The 23412-nt window shown below is 39.0% G+C and overlaps 1 protein-coding gene and 1 non-coding gene across 2 annotated transcripts in view; one reads left to right on the forward strand and one right to left on the reverse strand.

Annotated features, from left to right (window-relative positions):
* CSMD1 (CUB and Sushi multiple domains 1) overlaps positions 1 to 23412 on the forward strand; it is a 1580412-nt gene that overhangs the window by 940972 nt on the left and 616028 nt on the right. The gene's annotated exons all lie outside the window — the stretch shown is intronic.
* Positions 21487 to 21595, reverse strand: LOC121105666. Its single transcript, XR_005838301.1, has one exon. It is a non-coding gene; the product is annotated as a U6 spliceosomal RNA (small nuclear RNA).

Raw genomic sequence — 23412 nt, forward strand, 5'->3', positions numbered from 1 at the left:
CCCTAGCTAAGTTACCCACCTCATAGCCTTACCTGTCTTACCACTGTGTAGCATCTGTCAATAATGGGAAATATTTATTTACCCATATATGTTTTGTTTTTCTTTCTAGAATATAAGCTCCTTGGTAAGAGGCCTTCGTTTGTACTTAGTTGTATACTCAGAGTATACACTGCCTGTCATGCAGTAAACATTTGGTAGTAGTACTGCTTGGTTGAGTGCCTGCGTGGGTTTCCTTGCCGTAGCACAGCACGTGGTGTAGAGTTGGTGATGCACCAACAGTCCATCACGTCTTCTGTAGTCTGCATATATGACAAATGGATATTGACCACAGAGAAGAATTTCAATATCACATACCTTCTTTAGATTATCAGTGTTAATATTAATTTTACTTTTGTTATTCAAGAAAGCATATTCACATTAATCCCATGGAAAATGGGATCACATATCTTTGAGATATAAAGGACAAACCACCATTAGAATATTCAAATTTTTCCAAAGGAAGAGCTCCCCTATCTAGAAGCAATATTTTCATAATGCATATTCAGGTCCACAGGCCCCAAAATATCCAGCCAGGGGAGGCTTATGGGCATAAGTCAGACTTTCCATGTTTTCCTCAGGAGAGTCCATTCTCAGAAATCTTTATTCAAGTGTAAACATCAGGTGGCTCTGGGTCAAATGAGGTGCGTGGGAGCTGACAAGCTCCATAAAGAGCATTTTATCTGAGGGGATGTGGTAGCCTGGAGGTGGGGGAGACCACAAACATCCCGTGCTGTTGGGCAAACAGCAGTGGCAGGTGCGAAGGGGTTTGCCCCAGGGCGCTGAAATGGGAAGGGTTAAAATTGAAAGTGAGAAGACACTATTTAGTACAGTGTTCACAACAGTAAAGAGTCACAACAGGCAGCCCGATGTCTGAGTGAGGCATGGCATGAATTTAAGAGTAGGTGTGGGGTCTGGCCCAGAAGGAGGTTGGCCATGGGGAAGGGAAAGTTCTGCTACGCGTGCTCCTGGAGCCCAGACACCCCAGCTCAGCCCTGGCTGGCGACCTCCACACCGGAGGAGCAGAGGGACCAGGAAGGAAAGAGAGCTCGGAGGGCACCTTCACAATGGGATGTGCTGGGTCCTGAAGCCGTGCAAGTTACATACTCATCTTCCTTCTGACGATATTCCAGCCACATACTCTCCTTTCTTGTTTATTTTGTTATTGCTGTAGCTGCCTCATATTTTTTCTTAAACTAAAGGGAATTATTACAAATAAAATAGCATTACGCTAATTTCTTAATTTCTCAAAGAGTGATGATAGTATTTACCTTATTAGGTCACTTTAATCATTTATCACACTTCATAGAAAACAATTCGCCCAGTGCCTGACACAAATAGGCAGTTAGTAACAATATCCATTGTCACTATTTATTTTTGTTGGGACAGAAACCAAAGTGTGGGCACTGGGCATGGTTACTGGGCAGAGAGTAGTGTTTCTACTTTCACCTTCATTCAGGTAGAACATGATCATTTTACTTTGAAATATCAATTTTTAAATGCCCTGTATTTGAAGGGAAATTATAAACTATACGCCTAACCTTCCCTCTATTGAGACAGACTTGGTAAGTGATGTTCACATGTATGGTGCAGAAGAGAAGCCATGAAAGTATCAACATAATGAGCAAAACCGCTCTCACCCTCCCTACGCCCCACACACCCAGACGCACACACCCACACGCACACACACACACACACACACACACACATACACACATAATGTGTCTGATTTATATTTTATTTGGATGTGATATTTATTTTTAAAAATTCATGTATGTGAGTAATTAGGTCACCCACTTAACGCCCTCAAAATGTGTTAGTTTATAAAATAAAAATATAGCTATTCTAGTTTTTTTTTTTTTTAGAAATTTTTTAGAAATTGAACTGCATCATGTTAAAGGTTGCTCAGCACAACTGTGGCCAAGATAAAAATCAGCTTCAGGCTGCCTCTAATTCCCGGTTAGCTTTCACACGACTCCACTCATCTCGTAACAAAAACTCGGCAAATAAAAGTCTATGTTGAGATTGGCACTGATGTTATCACAGGGATAACCTTAACTCAAATCTAGCTGGTATAAAACCGTGGCAAATGATGGCTAATTTATGGGTGCACGGTTACCAACAACCTATTTGGAACTCATCCCTCACCTGATTCAGTTACTGTGCTGTCTCACTAGCTGAAAACCCCGCAACACACCTGTAGGGTCTGTCCACGAGCAGTTCACAGTGCTTTTGATTATTTCCTCCAAGCCTAGCAAATCTGAGGTTTGTGTTTTAAGTTTATATTTTATGTTTCCTAATGTGACAACTCCATTTAGCTCCTCTTCCCACCGTTCTAAAATGTGAAGTATACTATATCAATACTACTGTTGACATTTTGTAACATCCTTATTACTTAATTTCTTAAGTTGATATTTTGCAACTTTATTTAATTTTAATTTTATGCATGTGAAATGCTGGAGAAAGTAATCTCTTCTAGAGATGCTTCCCCCCCTCTTTTTTTAGCTGACTGATATAGAATTATTGGGCCTCCAGTAAGTGGATAGTGACTGTACCAAAGACGCTTCATGTCACTGGACCTCGGAGATGAGCTGTCCTTAGCTGCATGTCAGGGAAGTAATCAGTGGGAATGGCTTCTATCTGAAGAGGAGGAAAGTGAAATGGTGTAAATAGAATGAGGGCAAAATGCTTGGCCATCTTCAAGAAACAATCTTAACTATTTCTAAATGTCTTGTCATACACATTATTTCCTAAATATTTTATCAATAGGAGATGCTGGTGGGGCGCCTGGGTGGCACAACGGTTAAGCGTCTGCCTTCGGCTCAGGGCGTGATCCCGGTGTTATGGGATCGAGCCCCACATCAGGCTCTTCCGCTATGAGCCTGCTTCTTCCTCTCCCACTCCCCCTGCTTGTGTTCCCTATCTCACTGGCTATCTCTCTCTCTCTCGAATAAATAAATAAAATCTTAAAAAAAAAAAAGGAGATGCTGGCATTTCAGATGGCATAAGCTTGTGATATGTGGGAAAGGCAATATAAGAGTTAACTAGATCATCCTGTGGAGTCTTAGTCTATGGTTAGTCTCAGCCCTCTGGCACTGAGCTGAAAATTCTGTGATTGACTTAACAAAAACTGTAAATGAGTAAAGAGACATGCAAGGGGGAGGGAAGGTCTACAGTTCCTTGAAATTCATAACATGCTCCCCAGAATCATATTAGAGCACGTGTCCTACAGATTAAACCAAAGCATGGATTTGTTTGTTGTCATTTTCTCCTTTTACAGATGGGTTGAGAATGATTACGTTAATCACATTTTTACTAATACAGTCCTTCAAATGCAGCGTATGAAATGAACACATAGTGTATAATCCTACATAAAGCAATCAAAGTGAGATGAACTTTTTAACTTGGTAATATTTCATTCATTTGATTATTTAACACTAACCAAAAATTATGGATAATTTTAAATATACACAAAAGTGGAGAAAGTTGTACAAAGAACCCCTATGTCCTCCGGTCCATCTTCGGTATTTCGTCTGCTCACCTACTCACAATTTCCCCCCCTAAGGTATCTTGAAGGAAATGCCAGACATCACACTATTTTATTTGTAAATACTTAACATATAGGTGTATTTAGCTGGCATATATAGACTGATACACCTTTTACATAAAACATGTCTATAGTACAATTATAAAACACCCAACAAAAATAAATTTATTAATCCCTTAATATCTATAGTTTTTCAGAGTTTTCCCAAATTATTTTTAATATGTAGTTTGTATAAGTTAGGATCTCAAATGTCCACACTTTGCAGTTGATTGATGTATATCTCCAGCTTATGGATTTTAATCTCCTTTCCTCTCCCACATCTGTGCTTTTTTTCTTCGTTTTTCAAAAATGCCCTTCACAAATGTTAAAAGGAGGGCTTTAGTTCAGAGACCATGTTTCACATGGTTGATATTTTCAGTATTAAAATGCTTATACCTCTAGCCTTTTGTTTGCTTGTTTGGTTCTCATATCTTTCCATTTTGCTTTTGGACTAACAAGTGTTTTAGAAAAACAAATAAAAATCTCCTTCATGTTATATTTTTAAAACTCAGTTTGGGTTCAATTTTGAGTTCAGTTATGCTATTTAGAAAGGAACTAATTGGAGTAAATGAACAGTATTAATAACAATTTCTCTTAGGAGAAGTCATGTGTCTGTATTCCTTTTTTTTTTTTTTAAGATTTTATTTATTTATTTGACAGAGATAGAGACAGCCAGCAGAGAGGGAACACAAGCAGGGGGAGTGGGAGAGGAAGAAGCAGGTTCCCAGCAGAGCAGGGAGTCTGATGTGGGGCTCGATCCCAGAATGCCAGGATCATGCCCTGAGCCGAAGGCAGACACCCAACGACTGAGCCACCCAGGTGCCCCATTTGTCTGTATTCCTAATCTGACATTTGTTTCTCAATCTGGCAAACATTCTTTTTGTTTATTTCTATTTGGTTTTGTTTTTCTTGGTGTTCATTTTTTTAAATTAACAATTATTTTTGAAAAGTTGTTAGGTCACAGAAAAATTGTGTGGGAAGTACAGAGAGTCTGCCTATATCACCTATCACCCCATGCCCTGACCCTCAAACACACATACAACCTACCCCACCATCACCAGCCCTCACCAGAGTGGTCGGTACATTTGTTAGAACTTACAAACCAACATAGATACCTCATTATCAACCCAAGCCCACGGTTTACAGTACCCTTCCCTCATGCCGTTGTGCATTCTGTGTGTTCGAATAATGCATAATGTCAACTATCCACCATTATAGTTTCATGCAGAATAGTTTCATTGCCCTAAAAATTCCCTGTGCTCCACTTATTTATTGTTCCTTTCCCCCGTAAACCCTGAAAAACCCTGGTCCTTTTACTGTCTCTATTGTTTTACTTTTTCCAGAATGTCACATAGTTGAAATCATACAGTATATAGCCTTTTCAGATTGGCGTATTTCATTTGGTAATATGCAAGGTTTCCCCCATGTCTTTTCATGGCTCGATAGCTCATTGCTTTTTACTGCTGAAGAGTATTCTGTTGCCTGGATGGAGCACAGTTTATTTACTCATTCACCAACTGGATGACATCTTGGTTGCTTCCAAATTTTAGCAATTATGAATAAAGCTGCTATTAAGGGGCACGTGGGTGGCACAGTTAGTTAAGCATCTGACTTGATTTTGGCTCAGGTCATGATCTCACCATCATGAGATTGACCCGTGCACTGGGCTCTCCACTCAGCGGGGAGTCTGCTGGAGATTCTCTCCCTCTCCCTCTGCCTCTTCCACTCCTGCTCTCTCTGTCTCTCTAAAATAAATTTATAAATCTTAAAAAAAAAGCTATTAAAATCTACACATAGGTTTTTGTGTGGACCTAAGTTATCAACTCCTTTGGGTAAATATTGAGTGTGATTCCTGGGTCTCAGAGTTAGAATATGTTTGATTTTGTAAGAAAGCACCCAAATATCTTCCACACTGGCTGCACCATTTTGCATGCCCACAAACAATGAATGAGAGTTCCCATTGCTCCATATCCTCATTGGCATGTGGTGTTATCAATGTTCTGGATTTTTCTCATTCTAACGGATATATAAGAGAACCTTGATGTTTAATTTGCATTTTCTTGGAGCATCTTTTCATATGCTTTTTGCTACCTGTGTATCTTTGCTGAGATGCCAATCCAGGTTTTTTGCTCATTTTAATTGGTTTGTTTGTTTTCTTATTGTTGATTTTTAAGAGTCTTTGTGTATTTTGAATAACAGTTCTTTTATCAGATATGTATTTTGCAAGTATCTTCTTCCCATCTGCAGCTTGCCTTCTTATTCTCCTAAAGTCACAGAGTAGAGGATTTTAATTTTAATAAAGTCCAACCTCTCAGTTTTTTTAATGCATCATGACTTTAATGTTGCATCTAAAAAGTCACAGCCTGGAGCACCTGGGTGGCTCAGACGGCTAAGCGTCCAACTCTTGATTTCAGCTCAGGTCATGATTTCAGCATCATGAGCTGGAGCCCACGTAAGGCTCTGCACTGGGAGTAGAGCCTGCTTGAGATTCTTTCTCTCCTTCTCTTTTTGCCCTTCCTCACCACTCTCTCTCTCTCTCTCTCTCTCTCTCTCTCAAATAAATAAATCTTTAAAAAAAAATGTCATTTCCAGACACAAAGTCATTTAGGTTTTCTCTTGTTACCTTCTGAGAGTCACGTAGCTTTGCATACTACAATTAGGTCTATAAGCCATTTTGAGTTACTTTTTTTGAAGGATGTGAGATCTGTGTTTAGATTCAGAGTTTTGCATATGGATGTCCAGTTGTTCCAGCACCATCTGCTGAAAGGTCTGTCTTTTCTCCATTGAATTGCCTTTGCTTTTTTGTCAAATAGAGATCAGTTCAATATATTTGTGGGTTTGTCTTTGGGCTCTCTCTTCCCTTCCAGTTTGTCAGTTTTGCCAATATGGAACTGTCTTGATTACTATAGCTTAATAGTAATCTCCATTCTATATGGCAATTCAGAACCTCTGTCGTGCTACAGTTTCACCCAGAATGCTTAAAATGTAAATTTGTTTCTTAAATTGAGAAATCTTGGGCTAGGGAGATCTTGCGAGAGTGACACTAAATTTCAGTGCACTGAAAAATCTAGAATGTATATATATTTTTTCCAAATGGCTTTTTTCCCCCAGATTTCACTTTGTGAAATATAATTTATTATATTATTTTAAATTAATTATTTAATAATATATTATTAAATATATCACTTAATAATATATAATTATATAACATATAATATATGATTTAATAATAATATATTTAATAATATGTGATATATTGATAATATATTATATTAATCATATAATGATTGTAGATGGTTGCTAGTATTTATTAGGCACATGTAGTGTAGGAAATTTTTACACAAGAAAGAGTAGTTTTTATTACTCGTCTGAACAGTAATTACTACCTCCTTTTATGTTAAGGAACCAAGGTCCCAAGTGCACTTAGCAGATCCAAGGTCTAATATCTGAATGCCAAGCACATCTACACATTATATTATCCCTTCTTTATAAGAATCACTGGATGGGGGCGCCTGGGTGGCACAGCGGTTAAGCGTCTGCCTTCGGCTCAGGGCGTGATCCCGGCGTTATGGGATCGAGCCCCACATCAGGCTCTTCTGCTATGAGCCTGCTTCTTCCTCTCCCACTCCCCCTGCTTGTGTTCCCTCTCTCGCTGGCTGTCTCTATCTCTGTCGAATAAATAAATAAATAAAAAATCTTTAAAAAAAAAAAAAAGAATCACTGGATGATTAAACTTTCTATTGGCATTTATAAAAAATAATTTTAAGACTTTCCACATTTAAAATCAGTGCTTTATATTTTGTTATATTCCATTTCAAAATAAAAGAGACGATATTTGTAATTTTGGATAAATATGTACTATTGTGTTCATTCACTTTCATGAAACACATATTTATTCTGGCCAATTTATGGCCATCAGTATTATGTAATTTAATTGTATCTGAATATAAGGTATTGAAATACTTCAAAATAGTTAAACAGTTAAACAGACTCCGTGTTCAATGGTCTGAACGCACTGAACATCTTTATAAAAAAAAGCAGAATAAATGAGCAAAGAAATCACTAAAAATTGATACTAAAATTTTCAGGTTTAAAAGTAAGAAGTCTTTAAATTTAGATAAGCAAAAAAAAAAAGGGTGAATAAGGAAGAAGAGGGATGAGAATAAGGTGGGGAAGTGCTCAAAACTGCTCGCTCAGCACCTTGACCATTGAGGACAGTTATGGACACTAGAGCCCACACTATCTTTTCCTCTCCTACGGGACTTTAGTGGAGCAAAGATCAAATGTTCTTACTGGCAGCACTTTGCCATAACTCAAGGTTCCAAAGTCTTCAAGAAAGCTGCTTGTTTCCAAGGGCCATGAGCCATTCATTAGAGAAACAGGGCCCAGGGAATCACCAGCCATGGCGTGGGCTTTCAGAGCTAACTGTAAACAGTGCTCCATACTGCCTGAAGTGTTCAAACGGACACCTCAGAGACTAGTTTATTTAATAAACTGGCAGAAAGATAGCATTTGCACTGAGAAGGTCTGCAAGAAAATAAAAACCGAGAGAGTTATTTTTCTTATACATATCTCAATAATGATTCTTCTTTATAATTTATTTTAAAGGTCAGTGTTAGTAACCTTAAATTAGAAATAGAGTAGATGAGGCTTCCCTATTCATTATACATTGAAATGACAAAGACATCAATGGTCTTATCCAATCTATCCACAAGTGACAGATAACTTTCTTCACCTATCACACATCGGGTAACCATATGCTTTATTGTCCAAACTGGAGCTTTTTTTGAAGTCTTTTTTTTTTGGGGGGGGGGCTTCTGGCACAAATACTAAGCTAGACATAACAACAGGTATAAATTGGAATTCTTCCTGGATATACCACGACGTAAGGTCCCGTACACGGCACCACATGGACATTCAAGGAGAGAAGCTGATTACATCACATTTGTAGTCATGCCTTTAAATTTGTTTATAATCCTGTACTTATTGGATGTGGACTGGATATTTTGTTAGATTCTGTAATGTGCTTGAACATAACTCTTCACCGCACCCCCATTTCACTGTACCCCTCCTGGTGGCATCATCTGTTTGAATGAACTTCTGTGTGGATATGGAAAAGGCACTTGTTCAAGAATTTCTGGCGAGACCACCACATGGAAGGAAGCAGGAAGCTGATCCTGTGATATTTGTGGTCTCGCCTCCCTATTTTGCAAATGTGAAAACAAGTTTAGAGGTTTTGAGGCTCTTCCTTGAGGTCACACTGCCGCCCATGAAAGACAAATCTTTGGACAGTACTTTCCTAGTGAGTATTCCAGACTGCTCTCATTATCCATGAAGCCAAGAACTCAGGTGGATGAGCCGAGCTCGATTTCACAGAAACAAGCCCAAGCTTAGCATCAAATGATACTTTCATCACGTGTAGAACCGTTTTAAGGAATGTGTACAGTCGAAAAAACAATTAGACTGCTGTGTCATTAAATTCAATATAGTGGGTGAAGTGAGCCCTAGGGTAACTTTATTTTGTAGCCACTCTTTTGGGAAAAAACAAAAACCAAAAGCAGTGACTTCACTTTTCCAACTCAGGATCCAATTTTATCAGTCAACTGAAGTGTTCCCAAAACAAGGGAATCAAATGAGTGATTCCCAAACTCTGCCATTATATTTTTTATGATGAAACCAGCAAATCAATTCATAGCCAATATGTCTCTTACTTTTACTTCAAGAATAGACTTAAATTATTTTGATCCTTCTTTTTTTTCTTTGTTGCGATATAATCAACATATAGCATCATGTAAGTTTAAGGTGTACAACATAATTATTTGATACATGTATATATCGTGATATAATTGCTGTAATTAGGTTAGTTAGTGCCTCCATGGCCCACATAATTACCTTTTTTGGTGGGAGGGAGGGTGGTGAGAACATTTAACATCTGCTTTCTTTTTTTTTTTTTTAATAATAATTTTTTATTATGTTAGTCACCATACAGTATATCCTTAGTTTTTGATGTAATGTTCCATGATTCATTATTTGCATATAACACCCACTGCACCGTGCAATATGTGCCCTCCTTAATACCCATCACCGGCCTATTAACATCTGCTTTCTTAGCAACTTTCAAGAATATAATACAGTGCTATTAACTATCCATGCTGTACATTAGGTTCCCAGAACTCATTCATCTTATAACTGGAGGTTTGTACCCTCTGATAATCTTTCTGGGGCTGTTTCCCCCACCCCTAGACCCTGGCAATCACCATTCTACTCTCTATTCTATGAGTTCTGCTCTTTTAGATTCCAAGTATAAGTGAGATCATACAATATTTTTCTTTCTATGACTCATGTCACTTATAATGCCCTGAAGGTCCACCATATTGTTGCAAATGGTAGAATTCCCTTCTTTCTCATGGTTGAGTAACATTCCATTGTAAATATAAACCACATCTTCTTTATCCATTTATCCACTGATGGACACTTAGGTTGTTTCCATGTCTTGACTATTCTTACTAAGGCTAGTGCAGATATCTCTTTAGATAGTGATTTCATTTCCTCTGGATATATACCCAGAACAGGATTGTCTAATCATATGGTTGTGTTCCTAAATTTTTTAAGGAACCTCCATACTGTTTTCTGTAACAGCTGTACCAATTTACATTCCCACCATATGTTGATCCTTCTAAGTGGAGTTTGCCTGAATCTAGAAATGTTGGTTCCAAAATGAACTTGCTTGTTGCACTTGATTCCAAAGATAGCTGAAGGGTAAAATTTGGCCAAGTTCTTCTCTACAAATTCAAATAGAAAATTCAGAATAGCATAAAATACATAGAAATGGTGAATATAATAAATGCTTTGATGGAAAGACTAGAGCCAGTTTGGAATACAATCTGCAGCATTCAGAATGAGGGTGAGTCGGCTGAGCTGTGGTATGTTATGACTATTTTAACTTCTGTATCATTATCCCAAACTGGATTCCAAAGAGAACAAATAACATGGGTAAGAGAGTGCAGTCTGATTTGGATGGCATGTAAAGAGGATAGAATATATGCACGTCATTGGCAAGCAAAGAAAAAAATCTGCATCTAAATAGGAATGTTAAGTATCAAAGAATCATTCAAATGAAAAAAATATTTAAAGTTGTGAATTTTCCATATTTAGAATAAGCCATCATTAAATTACAATCAAGAAAACTTTATCCATTTGGTGTTAATCTGTTAATTCAAATGTGTTCTCATAAGTTTAGGTCATGGTTTTCCTCCACATCAAACGAAAACTTTACATGATTCCAATTTTTCTAAAACGTAGTATTCTGATACACATTTTAAATAAATAATAATATTAAATAAAAGCAAGCAAACTATTAGCTTAAAATTTATGAATATCCTTTAGTTCTGAAAATCCTGGCAAAATATCGGTATCAAGCTAAAGCAAAGCAGATATGGTTTGGCTGGAGAACATTGACTCTGAAGTCTGAAGAGCCATTTGAATCTAAATCACTAGTTGTAGGGTCACTGGTAAATCATTGAACCTCTTTGTCTCAACTCCTTCGTGCAGAAAAGGGATGACAACCTCACAAAATAACTATAGGAATTAAATTAAAAGAGTATGTAAATATTTTCAGTAGAAGAAAGACTAGGCACAAAAATGATACTCAAAAAAAGTGCTTTAAAGGTATTTCATTTTTTTCCACCTAAAATCATGCTTTACCACGAGCTAAAATGCCCGGGTGTGGGAGAATGCTGACGCGCACATATAGGTGGTGGTGGTGTAATTCTGAATTCCCCTTAGGCAGATAGCTTCACACCATTATGTGTAATTGCTTTAGCAAAGAAGTGGTGATGACATGATGCCCAGAATAAACAGCTCACTGGTGATTTTGTGGAAGACTGTGGAGGAGACAAAATGCAAGAGCTGGGTCTTTGTTGATCTTTTCTCACCAGAGTCCATGGGCTGCTCCTGGGGAGCACCAAGATGACATAGGCATGAAATATTTTAAAGAGAGGCACACACCCGTGGAGATTTTTATTTGGTGTAGTGATCCAACTTTCCTGTTGCTCAAATCCACTCCCCTCTTCTTTGGTCCCATAGAGAGTTGTTCAGGGTGACGCTATTCGATGTTGGAAGAAAAAGATGGGATGGCTGCGGCAAGGTTGTTCTGAGTTCAGCAATTTAAGTTTTGCATGATCCACTGTTTTAGAAATATGCATATATGATCTGAATCGAGGTTTACGTTTCACTTTTACAAAGATCAGTGCTTTTCTATTAGAACAGATTTCCACAACACTATGAGTAAGTTTTCCCCAGCCTAGCTCCAAGAGAGCTAGGTGATAGAGTTCCTTTTGTGTGAACAGCTGGAGTTCTGCTGGGAAGGGTGGTTCTAAGCAGAGGTGGCCAAATGATCTCAAGCTTGCTTCAATCCGAGGCATCTCCAAAGCCTCCAATGCTACATCCTGAGAATGGTCACCATGGCGACACTGGGGTGTTGCCTGAGGTCCCTCCTCTGGGGTCCTTGCTGGTGCTCCGAGGGGTGCACTGACCCCTCTGCCCTGCAACTCAAAGAAGCAGTGAGAGCTGTTACTTGTGTTAGGACGGCCTTGGACTGGGTACATGCGTGTGGATGGGTATGTGTGGTGGGTAAATAATCGCATATCTATTCAAGAATTATTCTTAAATAGCCCTGGTGATTACTAAGTCTCTTTGTGACATGAAGAATTAGATTAAAAGAGAACTTTTCTGGGGAATAAATAATAGATGCATGCCATTAATCTTCTACTTTTAAAGGGTAATTTTCCTTTATTTATTTGTATGGCATTTATATACCCATTTTGGTTATCTCATGGCTGATAGAAATGAAATTGAATTAGATTAATGCACTGTAATGTAAGGTCCTTAGCCCCACAACCCAACCTGAGCCAACCTTCTTGGGTAGCAGATTCCCCACATAGTGTTTGATGTGAGTTATTTGGGAGGGCGTATATCTCTTTATTATGTATTTAAGATATATGGGCTTCTGAGATACAAAGGGTTTTCAGACAATTTATGAAATTGGATGAAATATAAAATGAAACAACTTTTACAGGGCTATCATTAGCATACTGTATTGAGTGCCTAGGTTGTGCTAAGCATGGTGGGCAGAGTACAGATTTGTTTCTATTCTGACAACAACCCGCCACACAGAGCTAACGCTGTGCACATTTTCAGGAATGAACACTCAAGTTAGCTAACGTGCCCCAGGGTGACACAGCCATATGTCCTTAGGGCCACGGATCAAAGCAACAGCCTCTGACTCCGCAGCCACTGTTTATTTCCATACATAATGCAGTGTGGATAAAGGAGGAAAAGATTATAAAATCCAGCAGAAGGAAATAAACACGTTATTTCAGGTATAGCTAAAGCCAAAGAGAAAATGAAGTGTGTCATCATGAGTGTCTGAAAACAAGCATTCACAATCATCCAGACAAATAAACTTTTTTTTTTTTAAGAACTCAAACCTAATTTACTTCCTGGTTTCTTAAGATATTTCAGAATATATAAATATATTAAGAGATACAGGTGCTAATCAAATGAATATTCCTTATGTCTATATTTGTCATCAGTGATAAAGTACTGAAGCCAAAGGGGTCGATGATTACTTTGTCTATTTGACAGGAAGGTTGGCAGGCAGTGGGGCTGAGGCCATAATGCCCGGGACTTTCCTTCCAATGATGGGTTGCTGAGAGAGTCAAGAGCCTTGCGTGATGAAAGCAAGTGGGATTGTGCATAATGGGGACACAGCACTGTTGTAGATGGCGTGGGCTGCTATAATCAAATACCATAAAGTGGGTGTGTAAACAACAGACACGTGCTTCTCACATTTCTGGAGACTGGGACATCCCACACCAAGGTGCTGGCACATGCAGTCTCTGCTGAGGGCTCTCTTCCTGGCCTGCAAATGGCAACCTTCTCACTGTCTCCTCAGGCAATGAGGAGAGAGGGCTCTGCCCTGTCCCTCTTCTAAGGACACTAATCCCAACTGGGACCCTACCCCCATGACCTCATCTAACCCTCTTTACCTCCCAAGGGCCTCACCTCCAAATACCGTCATGTTGGAGGTTAGGGCTTCAACATATGAAGCTGTGGAGACACAAACATTCAGGCCATAGCACCACTGGCTCTCAGCTTTGTGTTTTTTCCACCCAAAGTCTTCATGTGTTCATGAACAGAGAAACGAAATAGTATCCCCACACTGCATATTTATTGAGTACCTGCCGTGGGCGTTACATGCAAGAGTCATGTGTGTGCTGGGCTCTAACAGGACGAAGATGTACGTAACAGCGGCATTTCCCCGAGGAGGAAGGGGGCAAGGTGGAGGGGGCACGTTAGGTGCTACAATGACCGGAAGCGGTGGTCTGTCCTTCTGCACCTGGTTTAGGGTGGGGATGAGAAAGGACCTTGCTTCAGAAGACACATAGAGAGAACTGTGCTGGAAGAACCACTGGGCGGGCAGTGAGGGGAGACACTGGTATCCCTGTCACAGGGGGTTTCAGGCCGAAGGGATTTCCCAAGTGATAGAAATGCAGGCAGGTGTTCCGCCATCCTCCGAATCTCTGCATCCCCGAGCATTAACAACCCTCCTTGTAGGGGTGCCTGGGTGGCTCGGTAGGTTGGGTGTCTGCCTTCGGCTCGGGTCGTGATCTTGGAGTCCTGGGATCAAGCCCTGCATCGGGGGCTCCCTGCTCAGTGGGGAGCCTGCTTCTCTCTCTCCCTGTGTCCTCCCCCTGGCTTGTGCGCGCTCTCTCTCTCTCTCTGTCAGATAAATAATAAAATCTTCAAAAAAAAAAAAATTGAACCTCCCGTGTAGACTGATCTGAACTCTTGGGTTTCTGGCCTATTTCTATTCCCTGCCTGAACAACCATGAGAGCAAATGCATTGCATGCATTCACGATCTTTGAGGACTTAAAAAGTGTTTCCTTTTTGGTTTGTCCTAAAACCATCCTTTCCAACTCTACTTGTTTGAGAAGTGTCCTGGGAACTTTTCTGTGCCCTTATTTTGGAGTCATTTCTGCCTGTTTGGAAACCTAACTTACCTTTTATTTTATTTTATTTTATTTTATTTTTAAAGATTTTATTTATTTATTTGAGAGAGAGAGCATGAGCCGGGAGGGGGAGGGGCAGAAGGAGAGGGACAAGATACTTCCTGCTAAGTGGGGACCCTAAAGCGGGGGGCGGGGGGGCTCAATCCCAGTGATGTGGGGCTGGATCCCAGGACACTGAGATCAGGACCGGAGCCAAAGTCAGATAGTTAACGTACTGAGCCACCCAGGTGCCCCCTTAGTTGCCTTTTAATTTCAGAAGATGGACAGCAAGGGCTATTGAACCAGCAAGGCTGGGGTCTGTCCCACTCTCCCCTCTCTGCTGGCTGTGTGCCCAGCACTGGCAAATCTTCTCGACTCAATTTCCTTCTCTGTGAAATGGGGATAAGACTAGTGCATATGTGGAATTACTATGGTATTAAATGAGACATTGTTTTGAGAATGCTTAGCGTAGAGCTTGACACATAGTAAGCATTTAATTAGTAAGAGTATTGCATTAGCTACGGAATCATGTACACTGCTGATATATTTAACAGTAATTATTATCTTTTGCTCTGTTTATAATAATAATGGTAACAACCATGACAGCCTTTTCTATTTAAAGATCTCTGATTTCAAGGAGACCTGCTTGGAAAATGATGGCTTCTACTGAGCTGGTATTATCTGTTCACCTACTGCATCATATAAGATATTTTTACATCCTATTCAAGGAATGATATTCACATCCACATTTAGAGAATGTGACATTTTTGCTGAATTATGAGTTTGCAGTAAATTAACATGGATTACATACAACTAACAGAATGAAGATGACCATATTGCAGTCTGCTTTTGACATTATTGAGGACACCTCCAGATCTTACCTTGCATCAAAATCTTCATTATGAATGTCAGGCAGTGTGACAACATGGCAGTTTGTAGGGTTCCTGGTGATGGCATGAGCCACACCAGTGGCTACTGCACGTGTCTGTGCCTTTATTCTCAGGAGAATAGCTCCAATTTCTTTGCAGACTAAAATCCAATACTCCTATTATGCAGCAAGCTGGCTGATTGGGTGTAAGTTAAAAATAACTCACACCATAAATGCTTTATGTATAAGTTGCCAGTGCCCCCTAGGTTGAGGGAGCTCAGTTATTCAAGTTAAAATTAACTTCTGAATCAAGTATGTGCATACTGAGAGGGCAGGCTCTCGGTGAAATATTGAAGATGCGAATGCTTTTCCTGTAAAATGTTTATGAGCATTGCGATTGGGTCGTTGTTAAACAAGTTCCTGCTTGTCATGAGGCAAGAGCAAGTTGTGCCTAGAGACTAAGGAGAGATGAGGCTATTTCTTCAAAAGCTTTCATCCTACATTCTTGCTAAGTAATTGTCTTATACTAAGTCATGGAACTGTGTCTCTCTTGTTCAGCATCTGCCTCGTTTTCGGTGCACCTGTTACGCTGGATTGTAGAGGATACAGACTTGGAAGGGGTACATGGAGAAAGATTTCCAATGGAAATGCATATAAGAATATTTATTCCAATTCAGATACATGATATATGTGATAGAATGATTATCTTCTCTCTATCTGAGCCTTTCCAGACAAGCACCGAAATCCTGTTGGTCTAATAGCACAAGAATTTCCTTTAATCGCTTCCTTCTCTATACTAATTAATTGATTCATTTACTATTAACTCTATAAACACTTACTGGAAGTCTACAATATACCATGGAATAAACATTAAAGAAGTAAGTTAATTTAAACATGATAGGTGTAATATATTTAGAAGGAGATATAAGAATTAAGAAGGGGAAAAGAATCATCGACTCGCTTTGGGATGGGGTGTTTGGAGAAAGTTCTATAAAAAAGAAACCCATGGGTTTGGTCCTGGAAAGTGGAGCGGTAGTTTTCTTAAGTGTCTTGTAATCAGTGGTGTGCTGGTAATTGTTTAACCGTGAGTTATGTGAGGGACACATATTCCCCAGTCTGTCTGGTGTAAATATTTCCATGGTAGGCAGTTTCTTGCTGTCAATATGACGTCACTGGACAGCCATATGCAGTAAAACTCCTTTAGGTCGTATCTCCACCGGATAAATACTGTGGAAGTAGCCAGCCTCAAGGGTGCAGAACAAGGCCAAATACAATAAAATGATTAGGAATGTATGAGAGCTGAAGAATTATTACATCTGTTTTAAAGTAATGGATTTAATTTTAAGTTTATATAATTTAAACAAGGGCTATGTTTAATAATCAAACATCTTGCAAACTTTCTCAGTGTTTAACATTTGCCTCTCATACGCTGGTATAAACATACCATTGATTTTTTTAATACTCTTTCTGAGATGTGGTAACCAGAAAGTAGGAGCATATGTTAGATGTTGACACACATTACAGCACGTAAAATGGATAAAATAATTATTGGTCAGTTATTCTGGGCAAGAGCTGTCAGAAAGACCTTAAGATTCTCTGTCAGTTTGAGTTATGGTTTAAAGCCCTTTGATCTAATGTTTAGATTTTTTAAATATTATGAACTTTGTGAAAATCTTATGGATATGTCAGGCTCTTTTCTGTTCACTTCTACAAAGTTCTAACTGCAAGATTCCTTTCCTTAGGTTTGATCTTGGTAAAATGATTTAAGACAAAGTAGACACTGTCAAAATCTCTAAAGCTACATCAACGCTTTTGGAATAATATACTTTGAAAGGAGTGAAAGGTGTTTGCTTTCCTTTATTTCCTCCAGGTTTTGTTTAACCTCTTGTATATTTGTTTTTGAATTATTTTAGTTTCATTAACATCGTCAACACAATGAAACTAAAACTACGCCATCATCAACACACTGATATGATTAACACCATGAGAAAAAGATAGAAATAAACCACTTATACACATTGAAAACTTTATTGAGTATGCATAAAATAAAAATCTATCATTTTAAAAACACTGCCAAAAAACAAAACAAAACAAACAAACAAAAAACAAACAGTTGGGATGCTTTCTAAATGACCACAGCCGGAATACAGCTTCCCTGTACAAACTGACTACGTGTCATGGCACCCCATCTAAAATGGTAAGCTATGTCTTCTGAGCTGTAGGAGATTGCGCATAAAATACAATCCAGAATTTTTAGACACAATTGTATATATGGTGTGATTTGGGGGGAAAAAAATATTTGAAAAACAAGGCTTCCCTCCGCATGCTCTCACTTTGTTGAACCATGTTTCAAATCCAGTCCTTTGGCTGAAGTGACTCCTCTTCCCAGTCCTGTCTTCTCAAGTGAAGGCAAAAGAAAATAAGGATAATAATGACGACGATGATGGTGCTTACAGTCATCTTCACATTAACCTGAATTCACGTAGCAGCAAGTTGTTGTCCTTGACAAGCAAGAATTTGCTAGGAGATGAGAAGAAAGTCAGTGTTATTGTGCACAAAGGAACAAGGAAGCAGGGCGCAGGGTGTCGCGAATGGCTTCCCCGCCTCCAGCACTTCCCTGGGCCTGGCCTGATTGAAACACATTTCTTGAAATTGAAGCACCTGAAGCGATTTGGGGAAAATATGTGAGCGCATCAATTTTTGCTTCAAAATGAAAACAAAAAATAAATCAGAATCTTACTATGCTTTGGAGAAAAAGACTAGCCATAAACAAAGGATCATAAAACTAGAATTTTAAAGGAATTTAAACTACTCAATCTCATGAAATCAAAATCCTAAGAGGGTTTTGAAAGCTGATTACTACTGCCAGTTATGATGCCTAAAACCTCCATAAAATATATAACTATATCATACCTGAGATTTTACAAAGAGCTTTCCTGCCTACAAGTTTACCATGTAGGTAGGGAGGGCAGTATTACTTCCTTTTCACCCAGAGTCAGCTGGGGCTCGGAGATTGCAAGCAAGTTTATCCCCATGGACGTTCATTTATTTTGTCAACATATATTCATTGGGTGCCTTCTACCTTTTTGTCGTAGTTCTGAAATCTGTGGATGTACCGCTGACCTTACACAGCTTATATTCTGGTGCACTCAGTGCTGATGAACAAATATGCCAAGTAATAAAGAAGAATATAGGGACCAGAGGATAGAAGAGGGTGGTGGATACTTGTGTACATTATGTTGGTCAAGGAAGACCCATCTGCTCAACCAGCTTTGGCAGATTCTGGTAGACAGAGAGGGGCTGAGCCCAGAAGAGACAAGCTTTCCAGGCAGGTGGGTGGCACGGGATTGGTCTCTTCCAGAAACAGCCAGGAGGTCAGTGGGGCCAGAGTAACATGAGGAGAGAAAAAATGGCTGGAGGAAGGAGAAAAAGTTTAGGGAGTCAGGTAGCAGGTTACATGGGGCCAGTGGCTGTGGATTTTATTCAACGTGGAGTAGTAAGTCACTGAGGTATATTTATTGGGGGAACAAGTCTCATCTTGCTTAGGTTTTAGAAACATCACAGACAATGTTGTTGGGAGAGTAGACTCTTCCAGGAAAACAGGAGAAACAGGGAGATCAGGTAAAAGGCTGCTGTAGAGTTGCAGATGAGAAACGAGTGTGGGTGCACAGGTGAGGGTGACAGGTGAATCAAGCAGCTTCTATGTCTTGAGACGAGTACTTGACTTCAAGCCCAGGGAGGTCCTTCAGGGTATAACAATAACCAAGCAAGAGGACCTCCTATTTTCCATAACTTTGGGTAGATTTTTAACATGCCAACATATTTATGCCCTCAAATGTCAGGAGAGGAGGAGGAAAGTCACACTTGGGCATCACCCAAATGCCTTGCATTGTTGATGGTCTAATGCCAGTGTCATTTTCTCTAAATTGGCCAGAGTAGCATCAGGAAACCCTGTGATTGATTAAGTGAGATCTGATATGTGCGGTTTCCTTTCCCTCCTCTTTATACCCAATTCCTGGTACAGTGTCTCACTCAGAACAGGTGCTTAGTTAATACCTGTTGAATGAATAAATCATACAACAAATGGGTAAGTCAATGAACAAGTGATGTTTCTACCAGGTCATGATTTTCATGTCACTGAATATTGTCATCCAAGTTGCCTTCCCCTCTGCCTCCTGAAAAGTCAAATTTCCTCTGCTCAAGAATCATGAACTTGGGACTGTCACTGCCAATATTCAGTTGGGGCAAAACCATTCGTTAAATGAATAAGTGGATGGAAGTACAAATAAGTGTTTTACCAGAATGCACTTGGCAACCCTCTGGTCTTGCCCAGCCCAAGAAGAGAACACTGTGGTCAGCCAAGCCCTCCGAACTGAGAAATACTATGAAAAGTGGGGCCAGGAAGGAGATCACTTATTATCCAAAGAGGCAAAGTGATAGCAAAGTAAGAGAGAAGAAAACACAGAAGACAAAGTTTTACCTCAAATTGTATAATATGCTATTTTAAATCTCAGTTGTTTTTTTTTTTTAACTTATGTTTCCAACTCTTCAATTTTTGCTCATTCATTCATATCTATTCCTCTAACCATTCTGACTTTGAGGAATAATTACCAATTTTTCTGTACAAAATGGCTTCCACAAACATATATATGGTGGGGTCAGTCCTTAATCTTTGAAGAAATGTTAGGGTCAACTTCAAAGGTATGAATTCAGTTGAATGAAACATTTTCAGTGAAATTCCGTGCTAGTCTGTTTAATTTGTTCCATGTCCCACCTGCATGTATCGTGCCTCTTCAAGAGCTATGACAAAGAGAACGTACGATTCAGTTTACCATTGCGATTAAAGTTGATAGTCATCAGAGCAGTATGACTATGATACCTGCTGGTCTGCAGCGTGCCCTGGGATTTCTGTTTCCATGACTGCCAAGGCTATTTGCTCCCTATGGGACACTCTTCAGAACTCCTCCTTTCTTTTATATGAACAGCTACTGATCCTCAAAAGCTCAGTTTAGATATTACCTTGCCCTGAAAGCTTTTTCTTACCCCCAATCTGAGCTAAGGGTCTGGGTCTCCAGAGCAACCTAAACAAAGACAGAACTTTCTGTCCACTCCTCTCATCCTCTGTGACCTCATCCCTAGCATCCACCCCTCGTTTGCAGGGCTCCAGCCACAGCAGTTACCCCATCTTACACAAGATGGCACCCATCACCCTTCGCTCTCCTCTTATCCCTAGCTTATTTTTCTTGTAGCACACATCATCTGACATATCATGGGATATGTTAATATACATCAATATAAGAACTAATATATATGTATATTCTATCTCTATCTCTAATCTGCACATTGGTCTGTCTCCTTACCAGAATGTGAGTGCACAGAAAAGCCCTTTCTTGCCCTCCATACAGCAAACTATTTCCCAATGTCTGCAGGATTGCTTAGCTCATACCAATCACTCAATGGTTATTTCAAGAATGAAGATATGAAATGATCACCACACTTTCAGGACTGTGTAATATTTATCTGTTTGCTACAGTTTGAGCTCTTACAATTAGACTATTCACTTTTATTTCCATATTTTTTGCACCTAGGAAAGCACTTGGAATGTAGTAGGCATTCAAGAATTGTTTATTATTATGATTATCGTTTTTTTAAATAGGTTCCACACCCAATGTGGGGTTCAAACTCACAACCCTGAGGTCAAGACTTTCATGCTCTACTGACTGAGCCAACCAGGTGCCCCCAAGAATTACTCGTTGAATGAATACATGTATTGGGCACTCTGGTCATATATATGTTAATAGCAACGATTGATCATGATTTTATCTTAAACAAATTATATTATGAATTAAAATAGTGACATTAAAGTCACACGTTTAAAAGTTTATAATCAACTTTTAAAATTCTACTGAATATGTACTTTATTTTTTATTGAGATATATTTGACAAAAACATGAACGCCCTCCCAAATTTGGATGTCATCCTTGTGCAGAGACCATTCTAATCTTCTCTGTAACATTCCAGTTTCAAGACCGTCCTAGTGAACACTGACATGAACCTCTAAATAGCAGATATGTAATTCATATCATTTAAGTTATGTTTGAAGCATATTCTTCATGTCACTCTTTATGAGCTCCAGAGAGATGGGGGCAAGGTGACACTAAAGAGGCATAAGGCATAGGAACGGGGACTCTTTCCAGTGCGGATCAAACAAAGGCGAAAACAAATCACCAGAAAACCAACACTGAATTCAGCAACAAATGAGAAGCTGAGTGTGTGTCTCTAATCTTCAAAACATTTCTAGGGTTGCACTGAGGAACGGTTTGGGTCTCAAGCTGCTTCCTTCCATGACTATTTTACTATATTTTAGCACTTACTTTAATTCATTTTAGATAAGGTCTTGGTTCCGCATGCCTTGAGACATGTCATTGTGTTTGTCTCAGGTTAGTGGAATTTTTCAATATTTTCCCCAAGGCTTATTTAGAACCCCACTGAGTCAACTACTTGATTAAAATTAAGTTGATAACAAAGAATCAAAATCCTGATTATTTTTTCTGATAAATTATACCTTATTTGGTCAAAACAATACCTAAGTTAAAGATACACAAAACCTAATATTGTAGCAGTAATTTTAACTGTATTGGTTAATATTCAGAAGGTCAAATTCCTAATCAAATAGAAAATTCATGTTATAGGGATTGTTAATCCCTGAGATTGTATACATTCCTTGGGTGTCATTTAAAAATCAATCAGGTAGGTGGCTTTGTGTGTGTGTGCGTGTGTGTGTGTGTTTGTATACAAATACCTCAAATACCTTTCTATATATATATATATATATATATATTTCATCAGGGTTTTATTTTCTCTACCTGTGCACAGGTAGAGAAAATAAAACCCTGATGAAATGTAATATTTTCATGGATTTTTTTTCATGTCATTGAAATTCAGTCTGAAGAGTGTTTGGTGTGTTGCCTTAATGATAAACTCTTAACTCTTTTAATCCTGATCGTCTTGATAAGCACTGTGGATAGTTCTAAGAGCATTTGATTGTGTTCCCTGTTTTAAATGTTAATCTGGACATCTTAATTAGGAATCTGTATTCAACACCATGATGAGATGAAAGGCCAGCCATTTATAGCCTCTGGGTATAAAGGAAAGGAGAGAAAATGCTCTTGATTTTTGTGGTGTCACTGAAATGGTGTGGGGACAGATAAAATAATGAAAGACAGGAAAATCCAGATTTCTTATACTATCTGCTTGTCCCTCATGGGGAAAAAATAAATGATCTATTGACCCGCCCATCAATATGATATCCCCATGAGATATTTTATAGATCCTATGCACGTTAATACTGAGTCATTGGTGCTTTCTTACCGATTGCCATTTTGCCCAAAATAACATGGTTTGGAATAGAATTGATTCAGGTGATTAAAATGGAACTGGAGCAGAAAACTCTTCATCGTATAACGACAAACATTGTAATTTTGAGATGAAAACTTTGGTTCACCTAACTTGTCTGACTGTTAGAGATTTATATTCAGCGTCAGTGAAGTTTGAACAAAGCTCCTGTCTCACTGACCGTCACGTGTATGTCTGAATCTCAACCTTTTCTTGTGTCTTATCCACATGTCCTTTAACTACTTACAGAAAACTTTTGCTTAAATATCTCTTTGTAAAATCAAACTTGTCATGTCCAGCCCGAATGTAGGACCCTCACCTTAGACAAGTGTCTTCTCTTCTACAAATTTCCTCGTCTGCCAAGTATCAGTAGTCTCACTCCCACAGAGAAAGCCCTCTTTAATCTTCTTTTGACAAACCATTCCTTTCTCTGTGTCAGTCATTCCTTTCTCTGTGTGTTGAGGATAAAAGTATA

The sequence above is a fragment of the Ursus maritimus genome, unplaced genomic scaffold (assembly GCF_017311325.1).
Source record: "Ursus maritimus isolate PB19 unplaced genomic scaffold, ASM1731132v1 scaffold_28, whole genome shotgun sequence".
NCBI classification, from domain to species: Eukaryota; Metazoa; Chordata; class Mammalia; order Carnivora; family Ursidae; genus Ursus; species Ursus maritimus.